Below are 14,855 nucleotides of genomic sequence, written 5' to 3' on the forward strand. Positions count from 1 at the left end.
CCATACTTTGAGATCACTGCCTTGGATTGAGAGCTGACCTGGGATTTAAAGCTCAAGTAGCTAAGTAAGCATCCTAAGGAAAATGGAAAAACCAGTGCAGTGAGTGATTGAATTACTGTTTGTTCAATATCACAGGGAGCATAGTATTACATAAGGGCTTTGGGGAACATTTTAGGTAAGTATATATAACTCTTGCCACCTAGGATGTTCAAAGTAACTATAAGACAGTATTTTTGTTTTCCAAGTAATCTTAATGATCCTGTAGATCCTCTTCCTTTTGGTATATAATATCAATCTAATAGTTTCTTGTTTGATATAAAAATGAAATCTTATTTTACACAAGCAGCAAGCAACTATTTTTTCAGATTTTCCCCCTATAATTTAAGGGAAAGTTACTTTAAAATAGAAAAGATGTGGGCTTCAAAAAAAACTGCAAATATGTTGCAATGATACAAATGATTTCACTATTGAAATCCATTTGTGAAAGTAGGCTTTGCTTATATTTTGGGTCCTGCCTTCTATAAAATGGTCAGAGTTGCTTTTATTAAGATCATACACTCAGTGACCTAAGGACAAGATGGAGGTTATAAGCAGCCCTTTAAGGCCTCAGAGCTTGGCCTAGAGAGTCAAAACAGCTCTTTGAACTGGCATCTCAGCTTGTCATTTAGGCAAATTGTTTATTCTCTGCAAAGAACCAACCTTAGGCTTTGTTGATCTACCTATGTATATTTGTTTTTTATTTATTTGCATTATGTCATTCATTCTGTTTTCTTCGACTTTGCTAGTTTTCTTTGAAGTTTGTGAGATAAATGCTTAGATCATTGATTATCAAAATTGTGTCTATTCTAATATTTATAATAATATATTATATATATAATAAGGCTATACATTTTCCCCTTAGCACAGCTTTAGTAGCCTCCAACAAATTTTGATGTGCTGCGTTTTTATTATAAATCAGTTTGAAATATATATTCTAATTCTATTATGATTTCTTGGGCCTATGGATTATATATAAGTGTATTTCCTGTAAACATATGGGGATTATTTGATGTCTTTAAGCCTCAGATTTTCTATTTTTAAAATGAGCTAATGCAACCAAAATATTTGGCATAATGTCTAGCAAAGTCAGTGTTTAATTAATGGTAGCTATTGCTGTAATTGTTTTTCTTTGCTCCAGGGGTCTGGGTAGAAATCTTAGCTTACATTCCTGTACAATAGTTTGGGTTGCAAAAAATCCTAACTTCTATCTATATATAAAGACATATATGAAGCAACCATATGTTTGTACTCTACAGGGATTTACCCAATAAAAATATTCTGACTTATGAATTTTAACTACTGTATTCTTTTTTAGGGCTTACTTTCCTGCTAATGTTAGGTATTGCAAAGGCCAAGATAAAGTTTGATTCTAGCCTTTAAGTGACTTTATATCCTAAAGTATACTTATTAAATGAAAGTATATTTTTAACATTTAAAAAATTAAGATGAACCTGTATTCTATGTGTACATTTAATGCAGTACTCTTTTAACTCATAAAACTTTTTAAAAATAATTTCAACTTTCATTTTAGATTAAGGGGTATGTGTGCAGGTTTGTTACATGAGTGTATTTGTGTGATAGTGAGATTTGGGATATGAAAGATCACATCACCCAGATAGTGAACATAGTACCCAACTGTTAGTTTTCAACCTTGTCTACCTTCCTCCATCCCCTGTCTGTTAGTCTTCAGTGTCTATTCTTGCTGTCTTTATGTCCATGAGTACCTAGTATTTGGCTCCCACTTATTAGTGAGAACATGCAGTATTTGGTTTTCTGTTCTTGTGCTAATTAGGATAATGGCCTCCAGCTACATCCATGTCACTTGAAAGGACATGATTTCATTCTTTTTTTATGGCTGCATAGTATTCCATAATGTCTATGTACCACATTTTCTTTATCCAATTCACCACTGATGGGCATCTAGGTTGATTCCATGTCTTTGCTATTGTAACTCACAAAACTTTGATAAACTAATGTTGTATATTAACATTTGTTGTGTCTTATAATTGAGGACATATAATTATTATTTTAATTCAAAGGGTTTATAGCATGCTCATATTGTTGAGTAATTCAAATGATTCTGAGTAATTTCAAACATTTTTCTTCAGGACTTTTCTCATCTACATTCTTCCCAGAGTCAGAAAAGATATTATACAGAGGATAGAGCCTGAATTTGTCCCAGTACCACCAACTACCAGGCTTCGTTTAGTGAAACTCTACTCACAAACATTTTTGGGAAGATAAGTAGAGTAACCTGTTTCCCAAGGTGTTTTTGTTTTAAATGAAGTTTTCCCAAAATATTTAATTACTATTTGAAAATAAAATTACCCAGGTGATTACAATGTTCAGCCAGGGTTGAGAGCCACTAGGCCGTTGATCTAGGGCAATTCATTTTTCCACTTTGTCAGCCAGCTTTTCCCAAAAATAACTCCACCCCATTTGACCATTTCAACAGATACTGCTTCTTTTGCATACTTAGAGATAAAGATTAAATTGCAAAAACCTCTGGGAGTTACCAAAAAAATTAAACATAGAATTATACGAACCAGCAATTCTACTCCTACTTTTATACCCAAATGAACTGATAACAGGTGATCAAACAAAAACTTGTACACGAAATGTTCACAGCAGCATTGTTCATAATAGCCAAAACATGAAAATAACTCAAATGCCCATCAACACATGAATGGATAAACAAAATGTGGTGTATCCACACAATGGAATACTATTCAGCCACATAAAGGAGAAAAGTACTGGTACATGCTACAACATGGCAGAACCTTGAAAAGATTATGCTAAATGAAAGAAGCCAGACATAAAAGATCACATATTATATAATTCTATTTATATGAAATGTCCAGAATAGGTAAATCCAAAGAGACAGAAAGCAGATTAGTGGTTGATGAGGGTTGGAAGACAGGGAGTGGAGAATGGGGTGGGTGACTGTTTAATGAGTACAGAGTTTCCTTGGGGTAATGAAAATGTTTGGAAACTAGATAGAGATGGTATTTGCATAACATTGTAAATGTACCGGAAAATCTGCATAGAGATGTCATTGACCACAAATGCAATATTTTTCATTTATTACCAACAGAAAAATCCCCCCCAAAACCCCTAGAGTTGTAAATAAAGGGTTAAAGTGAAACTACTGGTGCTTTAGTTAGACGCTCACTTATTTGTATGGTTCCATTTTAAGTTCCTGTGTGGAACCTTTGCAATGTCTTTAAAACTAAGGTACTTCATCTATGAGATCTAAGAGCATTGTGGAGATTAATTGAACTAATGTAACAAAGTTCTAGATTTTGTAAAACTTACCAAAGTAATATATTTTAATTACAACTAGTTAATATTGTTCTTTCTACTCTGACTTCTGGGTCATACTTCCCTTTGGGTTACAGTTGTGAAGTGGTCATAGGCATTGTTGGAATCCAGCTGATGGGAGGTTGGATTTGACATATATTTAGTTTGGATTATGTGGGAGATATTTATGTGATAGTATCACTTAGTGTGATAGGCTGTATAGTGGCTTCAAAGATATCCAGGTCCTAATCCCTGGAACCTGCAGATGTTACCTTAAATGGCAAAGGAGACTGCAGATGAGATTAAGTTAAGCATCTAAGCACCTTGCAACAGCAAGGTTATCCTAGATGGGTTCTAAATGCAATCACAAGTGTCCTTATAAGAGGGAGGGGTGACACAAAAAAGATGAGACCACTGAAGCAAGATGCTACACTGCTGGCTTTGAAGGTGGAGGAGGAGTCCACAAGCCAAGGAATACTGGAAGAGGCAAGGGACCAGACTTTCCTCTATAGCCCCTGGAGGGGGTGTAGCCTGCTGACACATTGATTTTGGCCTAATGAAACTGATTTCACATATATGGCCTCCAAAACTGTGAGAATAAATGTATATTATTGTAAACCAGAGAGTGTGTGGTAATTTGTTATAGCAGCCATAGGAAACTAATGTAGATAGCTGAGTCCTTGCTGGCTAAAATGATGTTGGAATGGCTTCCAGTAACATTTCTATTGCCCACTGTGTCAACCCACCAGCAGAGTAACAGGAAAGGAGAGAGCCAGAATGTTAGCATGATGCAAATTGCATCATATAGAGTCTAGCACCAGAACTGTGTATGCAGTGTAGCAGAGTTTAAAATGTAGATAGCCAGAAGTCAGTCTTCTGAAAATTGGAAAGCAATTCCAATTTTCAAGCTTGTAAAATTGTTTTCACTGATTTCTACTCAAATTGGAAATTCTTTCCTATCATCAACATGTTTGATGATACCTAATAAAAGCTACAAATTCATCATACCGTTTTTTTCTTTTTTTGCTGGAAAATGTACAAAATAGAATGTATCTGAATTTCCATGTACGGCCCAAACATGCTGTCATAATACAAACAGTATGCATACATCTCTCTCTCTCTTTTCTGAGTGTGTGTATGTGTATGTGTGAAGTCACATGTTTTATGCTTTCCTATATATCAGATTATGTTTTATTTCAGAGGCACTGTGTCCTGCTAAAATCCTGTGGTTCCAGATGAAATGGCAAACACTATTGCCAGCAATGTGATAAAACAACCAAAGAAAGTGTTCAAGTGACCCGACTCATAAAACTCACCAATAAGTCAATATATGCAGTAAAAGAGTTATTATAAGAGCAGCTAAGAGTAATTAATGTGAATAAGTGTGTAGCTTAACACAGTGAAGTATCACTTTTAAATGCATTTTCATTTCTCTTGGGTAAGAGTTAGCAAACTCTGACCTGGGCACCAATTTCAGCCTACTGTTTTATTTGTAAAAAGTTACACTGGAACACAGTCCCACTCATTTATTAACATACTGTTTATTGCTGCTTTTATTCTAGAAAAGCAGAGTTGAGTAGTTGAAAAAAAGACTGTGGCCAGGCACAAATGTCTCATGCCTATAATCCCAGCACTTTGGGAGTCTGAGGTGGATCACTAACTGGTCACTAACTCCTGGGCTTAACTGGGTGGATTACTTAAGCCCAAGCATTAGTGACCAGCCTGGGCCACATGGTGAAACCCTGTTTCTACAAAAAGTGTAAAAATTAGCTGGAGGTGGTGGTGTGAACCTGTAGTCCCAGCTACTGGGGAGGCTGAGGTGGGAGGATGACCTGAGCCTGGGAGGTCAAGTAAGGCTGCAGTAAACTGAGATCATGCCACTGCACTCCAGCCTGAGTGGCAAAGTGAGATCCTACATCCAAAAAATAAATAAATAAATAAAAAAGACTGTAATATAAGGCCCCCAATGTCAAAAATATTTATCTGATCCTTTACAAAAGTGTTGGCTAACTCCTTCCCTTGTGTATGCTTTGATTTCAGATTAATTATATCTTATATGTTAGATATGTGATATATAAGATATATATATATCTAATATGTATTTAAGAATTATTCACTATGCCATGAACTATAGATACAAAAGGAGTATCTCTAGGGAAAGCCAAAAACAAACACAGAAAGAAAGCAGGCTAGCAGAAGCTTCAAAATATCAAAAACTCTCTTACTGTGTGGCAATATAAACTAAAAACTAATGCTCAAAATCATGGAGCTAGAAAAAAGAATCAAGACAACCAAAAAATATGGTTAATAAAAATGAAGACAGAAGACATAAAGATGTTTATGAGAACCAGGGTCTTTTCAAACAGGAGGTGAAAAAAGATTGAGGAGATGGACATGGCAATGAAGAAGAACTTAATTTGCACACAGTCAACAGAGGGGGCAGGAGGACCAACACAGCTGCAGTTCTGCCACATTATTTATTTTGGTAAGTACTGTCATCTTTTGTTATGAGCCATATGTCATTCAACAGTGTTTAATGGCTTTTTTCCAAATCATGACCCCATAATATTTACTGAGAATTAAACAGAACTTACAATAGAAAAAAGAGATAATTCTTAATTAGATATTTTGGGAAAAAAATCATTGTCATATGACAAGATAACCAAAGAGTAGTCAGCTAAAACTATACGAATGAAGTATTCTAAAAATGTGTCAGACAGCTAATTAACACAATATTTTATCTTGCAGTGTTTGTTATCTTTATCACTATTAGTCATCTTTATCACCTCTTTAAGTTTGCATTTTATTGTCACTTTAAAAAATTTTAAATAAATGTCCATTTTGTATCTACCATTCTGTATCTTTATGTAATAGTATCTTATATTCTATATCTGTATCAAATATTCTATATGTACTTTATATTCATTTTACCTTATTTTATTTATTTATTTATTTAGACAGAGTCTTACTCTGTCTCCCAGGCTAGAGTGCGGTAGCACAATCTTGGCTCACCACAACCTCCACCTCCCAGGTTCAAGCAATTATCCTGCCTCAGCCTCCTGAGTAGCTGGGATTACAGGCACACGCTACCACATCCAGCTAATTTTTGTATTTTCAGTAGAGATGGGTTTTGCCATGTTGGCCAGGCTGATCTCAAACTCCTGACCTCAAGTGATCTGCCCCCCTTGGCTTCCCAAAGGGCTGGAATTACAGATGTGAGCCACCACATCCAGCCCCATTTTATCTTAATTTATAAGAATATATAATTATATTTATAATTTTATTCATTTTATATTAATTTTTCTATTACTTAGATGAAGGCTAAAGCTCTAGTTTCCTTTGTATTTTTCAGGTAGAGGATTTTAATTCACTGAGTACCTGATCATTTTACATACCTAAGTCAAATAAATATGAAATTTGAAAAATTAAGTTTTTAAAATTCTTAAGTGCTTACAATACATTGAAGAAAACAAACATTGCTTAAGCAGTTTTTAAAACCTTGATAAGAGGTCATCAACATGATTTAAATGTGAAATTAGCTAATGTAACTAGCAATTGGAATGAGATTTAGCTTATATGTGTGGAGGTATAATGGAAAACTCTTGTGAGGAGTCTTTTATTGCACACCAAGAGAAACATGAGAAAGAAAAATAAGTTGCATTTTTCTGTATTTTTCCCTAAATGAAATGCTTGGCAACATCCTCAGAAAGAAAAAGAATAAACGAGTAATATGAAAGAAAACTATATAAAGGATTTAATTATTTCTAAATTGCCTGGGTTTTTTTTTTTTTTTTTTTTTTTTTTTTTTTTTTTTAGTGCCTGTTTCTTTTTCAACCGGGAATAACTGTAGAAGCTTTTATTTATTTATTTTTAAAGGAATGGTTACTATTCTTAGGAAAAGTGGCAGTAAATATAGTTAATAATGGTAATTACAATTTTATAAACTCATTCAAAAGTCTTGATTTTAAAGGTGATAGTAAAAAAATATATATCTATTTATCTTGTTCCCTGAAGAATGGTAGTAAGAATGGTAGTACTCCTGACTGCTGAGAGACTGTCCTCCTTGGGATATTTGATGGCCTTCAAAGCCATCATACTTCAGTATTCAATGTCAAAAATTTATTTCCATTTGCAAACTTTGCTTAGAACTCACCTATATTTACCTTTCCTCCTATGACTTATAAGATAATATTAACATCTACATAACAGAACCTCACTCACAGAATGTTCGAGCCATGAAGGTGCTCTGAGACCCTCTGCCTCAACAGCCTCATTTCATAGATGAGAGAAGCCCAGAGAGGTAAGGGCGCCTTCCAAAACTCTAGTGCCTGTTTCTAGACATGGAACCAGAACAGCCCTTGGCATTTCCCATCACACTTTCCTGCTTATTATGTGGCATGAGCTTGTCTTTAACATTGAATTAGAATTATTGCACATTACATTGCATTCATCAAGGCCTGCCCTTCAGGCAGTCTTATGTAACAGTCTATTATAAAACATCTGAGAAAAATCATCCACTATCCTTTCAGATGTTTTCAAAACAATTTATATTAAATGCTAATAAAATGAAACAGAAAATGTCAGATAAACTTTTTAAAATAAAGATTTTGTGATTCATTGGGTTTAATTATTGGTTTTATTTTAGCATTACTTTGATACATTTCATGAAGCATACAGACAGAACTAAAGCCACATTTAAAAGGCAATTAAAAAAACCCAGACATTAAGATATAATTTACATACATTTAAATCTATTTAAAATGTACAGTTCATTCATTTAGTATAACCATAGAGTTGTGCAAACATCACCACCATCTAACTCTAGAACATGTTAGAACCCCAAAAGAAACTTAATATTCATTAGCATTTTGCATTCCTGGCAGCCCCCTCTTGCCACCCTGTATCCTCAGTCTTAGCAACCACTAAGCAACTTTCTGTCCTCATAGACTTGCCTATTCTAGACATTTCCTATAAGTGGCATCATACAATATGTGGTTATTTTGTGACTGGCTCTGGCTTCTTTCACTTAGTATAATGCTTTCACATTTATCATGTAGCATATGTACGTGTCTTTACCTTTTATAGCTGAGTAATATTCCATCGTATGTGTATTCCACATCTTTATTTATCCATTCCTCACTTGATGAATATTTGGATGGTTTCCACTTTTTGGCTACTATGAACAATGCTGCCATGAACATTTGTGAGCAAGTTTTTGTGTGGCATTATGTTTTCATTTCTTTTGGGTACATATCTAGAAATAGACTTACTGGGTCATAGGGTGACTCTATGTTTAATATTTTTAGGAATTCCCAGACTGTTTGCAAAGTGGCTGCATCATCTTACAATCTCACCAGTAAGTATGGCATGAGGATTCCAATTTCTTCACAGCCTTGTAAAAGGAAAATTTTACAATTATAATTATTTGGCAAAAATTCAATGAATTTTTTTAGCATCTATTTTGTGAAAGGTCTTGTTTGAGGTGCTATAATTTTTTTAACACTATCAATTTTTGTTGAAAAAATTAGAACTTTTCTAAAGGAGATCATTTTTAAAGTTTATTAATTATTATTTATTTTTATTAATGCATACTATTTGTATGTATTTATCAGTACATGTGAGAGTTTGATACATGCATACAGTATATAATGATCAAATCAGGGTATTTAGAAAATCCATTACCTCAAGCATTTGTTATTCCTTTGTGTTTGGAACATTTCAGATCTTCTCTTTCAGCTATTTTGAAATATGCAATATAGTTTTTGTTAACTATAGACACTCTATTGTGCTATTGAACACTAGAATTTATTTCTTCCATGTAACTGTATGTTTGTACCCATTAACCAATCTCTCCTCATCCCCCCAGCCCTTTCCCAGTCTCTGGCATCTATCATTCTATTCTCTGCCTCCATCAGATCAACTTTTTAGCTCCCACATAAGTGAGTGGGAACATGTGATACTTGTTTTTCTGTGCCTGGTTTGTTTCACTAAACATAATGACCTGCAATTCCATCTCTGTTGCTGCATATGACGAGATTTCATTTTTTATGGCTGAATAGTATTTTGTTGTGTATATACCACATTTTGTTTATCCATTCATCTGTTGATGGACTCTTGGGTTGATTTCATACCTTGGCTATTGTGAATAGAGCAGCAATAAATATGGGGGCTATGGTTAACCCTTTCATTTATTGATTTCCTCTCCTTTGGATAGATGGACAGTAGTGGGATTGCTGGGTCGGATGGTAGTTCTATTTTTAGTTTTTAAAGACAATTTGATACTGTTTTCCGTAATGATTGTACTAATGTACATTCTCACCAACAATGAGTAAAGAGTTCCCTTTTTACTCATTGTAAATGAGTAAATCAGTAATCCCTGATTACATAATCACCAGCATCTGTTATTTTTTGACTCTGATAATAACCATTCTAACTGGGGTGAGATGGTATCTCATTGTGGTTTTGATCTGTATTTTCCTGATGAGTAGTGATGTTGAGCAGTTTTTCCTAAACCTGTTAGCCATTTGTTTGTTTTTTTAGAATCGTCTATTCATGTCCTTTGCTCACTTTTTAGTGAGATTATTTGATTCTTTGCTATTGAGTTGTTTGAGTTCTGTGTATATTCTGGATATTAGTCTCTTGTTAGATGAATAGTTAGCAATTTTTTCCCCATTGTACATGTTATCTCTTCACTCTATTGATTGTTTCCTTTCCTGTGCAGAAGCTTTTTAGTTTACTGTAGTTCCGTTTGTCTATTTTTCTTTTGGTTGCCTCTGCTTTTGAGGTCTTAGCCACAAAATCTTTGCCTAGCTCAATATCTTGAAGCATGTCCCCTATGTTTTCTTTTAGTAGTTTTATAGTTTCAGGTCCCATATTCAATTCTTTAATTCATTTTGAGTTGATTTTTATACATGGTGAGAGATAGAGGTCTGGTTTCATTCTTCTGCATGTGAATATCCAGTTTTCTTAGCACGATTTATTGAAAAAAATGTCCTTTCCCCAGTGTATGTTCCTGGCAACTTTGTCAAAAATTGCCTGGCTGTAAATGTATGAATTTATTTATGGATTCTCTATTCTGTTCCATTGGTCTATGTATCTGTTTTTATACCAATAGCATAGTGTTTTGGTTACTAGAGCTTTGTAGTATATTCTGAAATGTGTTAGTGTGATGCCTTCAGCTTTGTTCTTTTTACTGAGTATTGCTCCTATTTGGACTCTTTTATGGTTCTATATGAATTCTAGGATTTTTTTTTTCTATTGATTCGAAGAATGTCATTAGTATCTTGATAGGAATTGCGTTAAATCTGTAGCTTGCCTTGGGTAGTATAGTCATTTTTAACAATATTAATTGTTCCAATTATGAGCATAATATGTCTTTCAATTTTTGGTATCCTCCTCAATTTCGTTCATCAGGTGTAGTGTTTTTTGTTTTGTTTTGTTTTTCGTAGAAATCTTCCACCTACTTGGCTAAATTTATCCCTGAGGATTTTTTGAAGTTCTAAATGAGGTTGCTTTCTTGATTTCTGTTTCAGTTAGTTGGTTACTGGTGTATAAAAACACAACTGATTTTTTTATATTGATTTTGTGTCTTGTAACATTATTGAATTTGTTTACCAGTTCTAAGAGGATTTTTTGGTGGAGTTTTTAGGTTTTTCTATGCATAAAATCATGTCATCTGAAGGAGAGACAATTTGGCTTCTTCATTTTTTTTTTAATTGGAATCTCTCTGTCACCCAGGCTGGAGTGCTCTGGTGTGATCTTAGCTCACCGCATCCTCTATTTCCCAGGCTCAAGTGATCCTCTCACCTCAGCCTCCTGAGTAGCTGGGACTACAGGTGTGTGCCACCATGCCTGGCTAATTTTTGTATTTTTCATAGAGACAGGGTTTCATCATGTTGTCTAGTCTGGACTTGAACTCCTGGGTTCAAGCGATCTGCCCACCTCAACCTCCCAAAGTGCTGGGATTACAGGCTCGAGTCACCACACCTGGCTGGCATCCTCTTTTCCAGTTTGAATGCCTTTCATTTCTTTCTCTTTCTGGAAAGAGAAAGTCTGGCTAGGACTTCCAGTATAATGCCGAATAAGAGTGGTGAGAGTAGGCATCCTTGTCTTATTCTAGTTCTTAGAGGAAAGGCTTTCAGTTATTCCCCATTCAGTATGATGTTAGCTGTGGGCTTGCCATATGTGGCCTTTATTATGTTAGGGTATGTTTCTGCTATACCTAATTTGTTGAGAGTTTTCATTATGAAGGGCAGGGGAAAAGGGATTCTTTTCTGAAGGGCGTTGTGTCACTCAGTGTCTGATGAGGATATAGAAGTAGGTGTTTGGTGAGAGATAGTAATTCAAAGAGGGAAAACTTACTATAAAGAATTATTAACTGGTAAAATGTGATTAACTACAAAAGGGGTAAATTACATGCTAAATAACACAGAAATACCAAACATTGGGAGGAGCTGCTACTTCTAGGACTGAGGGAGGATACCCAAGAAAGGAACAAGCATGGAAGGGTCTTTCTCCTCAGCCTTTCCCCTCAAGGCTGAGATTCAGACCTTGTTGGAGAGGGTGGGGCTGTGGTCCCCAGGATAGAAAAGTTCCTTGAGGTGCCATAGACCAGGCCTGGTGAGTAGGGTGCTGGCTGTTGGGTGTCAGTGGATCAGCACTGTGGTCAGAAAAGTGCCTTCTAAGGTGCTGGCAAAACCCACTGGAAGGTTGTCACCACTGGGTCTCCTGCGTACTGCTGGCAAGGAAATTGCCTGTTTGGGTGACAATAAAACTCAATAGGAAGCCCTCACTTGGTGCTGGTGAAACTCACTGTAGGGTGACTCTCCCATATACCACTGGTGGCGGCCACAGGTAAGAAGAACCAGGAAGAATCAAGAAGGAATGATCCTTTCTTTGCTATACTTTGTTTTATTTAATTTAATTTATTTATTTATTTATTTATTTATGACAGAGTTTTGCCTTTTTTCCCTAGCTGGAGTGCAATGATGCGATCTCGGCTCACTGCAACCTCTGCCTCCTCTAGTGAATCTCTTGCCTCAGCCTCCCAAGTAGCTGGGATTACAGATGCGTGCCACCATGCCCCGCTAATTTTGTATTTGTACTAGAGATGGGCTTTTACCATGTTGTCCAGGCTGGTCTCAAACTCCTGGCCTCAGGTGATCCTCCTGCCTCTGCTTCCCAGAGGGCTGTGATTACAAGCATGAGCCACTGCACCTGACCCCTTTGCTATACCTTGTAATGTTTTTCCTACACTCTACCAACAACACATGACATTGCACTGGCTGACCAAAGAGCCAGATTAGTATTATGGAACAGAGCAAAGAAGGGTGGATTTGGAGCTGAGAGGCAATATATTGGTAACTGTCTCAGTCAACTCCTTTGGCTTCTTAGCTTCCATATGCATGATTATATATATATTTGAACTCTGTATAACACAGAGTCAACTCTGTTCTTCGGAGAAGTGCAGAGTTCTCATCCCTTTCCCCAAATGAGGAGACACACATTTCCAACAGTCATCGTAGTCTCAGCTGACTATCTTAAATACTCCTCAAATCAAAGTCCCACTGAATATTCTGTTACCTAAAGGCTAAATTGTAGAGTTTACATTCAAAAGCTTTCATACGATAATGAGAAGGAGAGAAAAAGGAAAATTGTTAATATATAAAAATACACTCATATACATCACATGCAAAAAGAAAATACACAAAACTATCAGAATTCTCATTTTTGTAATTGATTGAGAGGCTACAGTTGGTGTCTATGGCATCCTTCTTCTACTGCTTATTCTATATTTCCATTGCACTTAGATGGTCAGGGTTCTTTGTCTGGGGAGTGATCCAAACTTTCATTTCTAAATGGCCTGAATCCTCAATAATCCTGCCCCCTCCTTTTGACTCCTGCAGTTTCCCATTAATCTTTATTTCACACCTTGAGTCCAGGTTCTATGGAGGTAGCTAATGTTGGAGATGATGCATCTGGTCCTGGGCAGGTGTCCGGTGAGATGATTGCTTTTCCCTTTGGTCCTGGTCTTTGGACCTCATACATTGCTGTTGAGCCTGTTTCTGTCTGCATGGCATATTTACCTCGGAGGCTGTTTCCACTATGTTCATGTGACACTTGAGGGAGCTGCATCATTACAGTTTCTTCTCCAAAATGCTGGGGTGGAGGGGGAAGGGCAGCGGGGTGGAGGAAGAGGGATCCAGAATCCCTGCACGGACTCCTCTGGCTGGATGCCAGATGCAGCCACTCTCTCCCCCATCTCTGTGCTCCTCTTCTGGGTGGTGGTAGGGTGAGATGGGAAATTCTTGTTGGTCTTGGATACTTAGTAAAGACATCAGTACATTTTGTTAGCTTTAAAGGTTTAGTTCTTAGCACTTTGCCATCCTGGGAAATCAGTGCCAGCGAATCCCATAGAACTTGTCTGCTTTTTGCCTCAATTTACCTGTCCCTGAAGACAATAAACAAAGAGCTGGCATTCTGCTTATAAAAGGGTAGTATAGTAAAAAATGAAGAACATATTATATCTCACAACTCATTTCCCATCTTTTAATAAATACTGATAGGTTTAAAATAGCTAAAATTGAAAATAGATGCCTATTTGAAAATTGACTAATTTTAGCATTCTAGCAGTTATACATGAGTTATACATGAGATATTTATTATATATCACGTGTACTATAAATTTAATTATCTGTGGTATAAATAGACATTCCTAACCACTTCCTTTTAAGCATTTTCTCTTGAACTTTCAACATCTGTATTGGATTCAGAACACGAAACAAGCACAACTCTTAAAAGTGTCAGACATGCTAGATTTCTTTCTCGCTCCCATGGAAAAAGTAAACACAGCATAAAACACTCGTCAAATTTTAGATGTTAAGAGTGTGCTTTATGTAGTTTATCCTAGAAAAATCCTCAAGTTATACAAACTTTTAGATTATGAATGAGTTATGGTCATTTGGAGATGGCAACAGAGCAATTGGCAGGTTCAAGAATTTATACACAAAGGTGAAAGGCTTTTGAAACAACCAGAGTTTTCTTTCAAGTCTAACTTTCTGAGTAATTTATCTGAAAAACTGTGAGATGCCATGCAGGAAGACTTTAGAAATCATCCCAATGTCCCTCAATCAATCTGGTTCAAATATGCGGAATTGGAGGACAGGTCAAGAAAGCAGATGCTGAAACAGGAGGAAATGAAGTCGGCTTATCGTGAACATGACTTTTTCCCATCTAAAGAAAGATGATAGTTTACATTATTTTGAGAATTGTGGAGTGGGAGAAGCAGATCAACCCTTTCATACTGCTGAAATATAATTTTCCTGGCCACACATCTTCCTCATTAATTGTCTCCAATTCTTTGAATTGTTCTTTTTTTAGTTAGAAGTTAGACTTGAAAGAAAACTCTGGTTGTTTCAAAAAGCCTTTCACCTTTGTGTATAAATTCTTGAACCTGCGAATTGCTCTGTTGCCATCTCCAAATGACCAAAAAAAGAACAAAAGAAAGAACAAAAGAA

At 35.9% G+C, this 14,855-nt stretch overlaps 1 long non-coding RNA gene across 2 annotated transcripts in view; it reads right to left on the bottom strand.

The window, feature by feature from the left end:
- Positions 1–7,967: 7,967 nt before the first annotated feature.
- The window catches only part of LOC105499426 (uncharacterized), a 61,697-nt gene continuing 54,809 nt past the window's right edge, over positions 7,968–14,855 (bottom strand). For both annotated transcript variants that reach the window (XR_011624187.1, XR_011624186.1), the window contains exon 6: positions 7,968–13,789. This is a non-coding gene — a long non-coding RNA (uncharacterized lncRNA). The remainder of the gene's footprint in view (positions 13,790–14,855) is intronic.

Source organism: Macaca nemestrina, chromosome 6 (assembly GCF_043159975.1).
Source record: "Macaca nemestrina isolate mMacNem1 chromosome 6, mMacNem.hap1, whole genome shotgun sequence".
Taxonomy (NCBI): domain Eukaryota; kingdom Metazoa; phylum Chordata; class Mammalia; order Primates; family Cercopithecidae; genus Macaca; species Macaca nemestrina.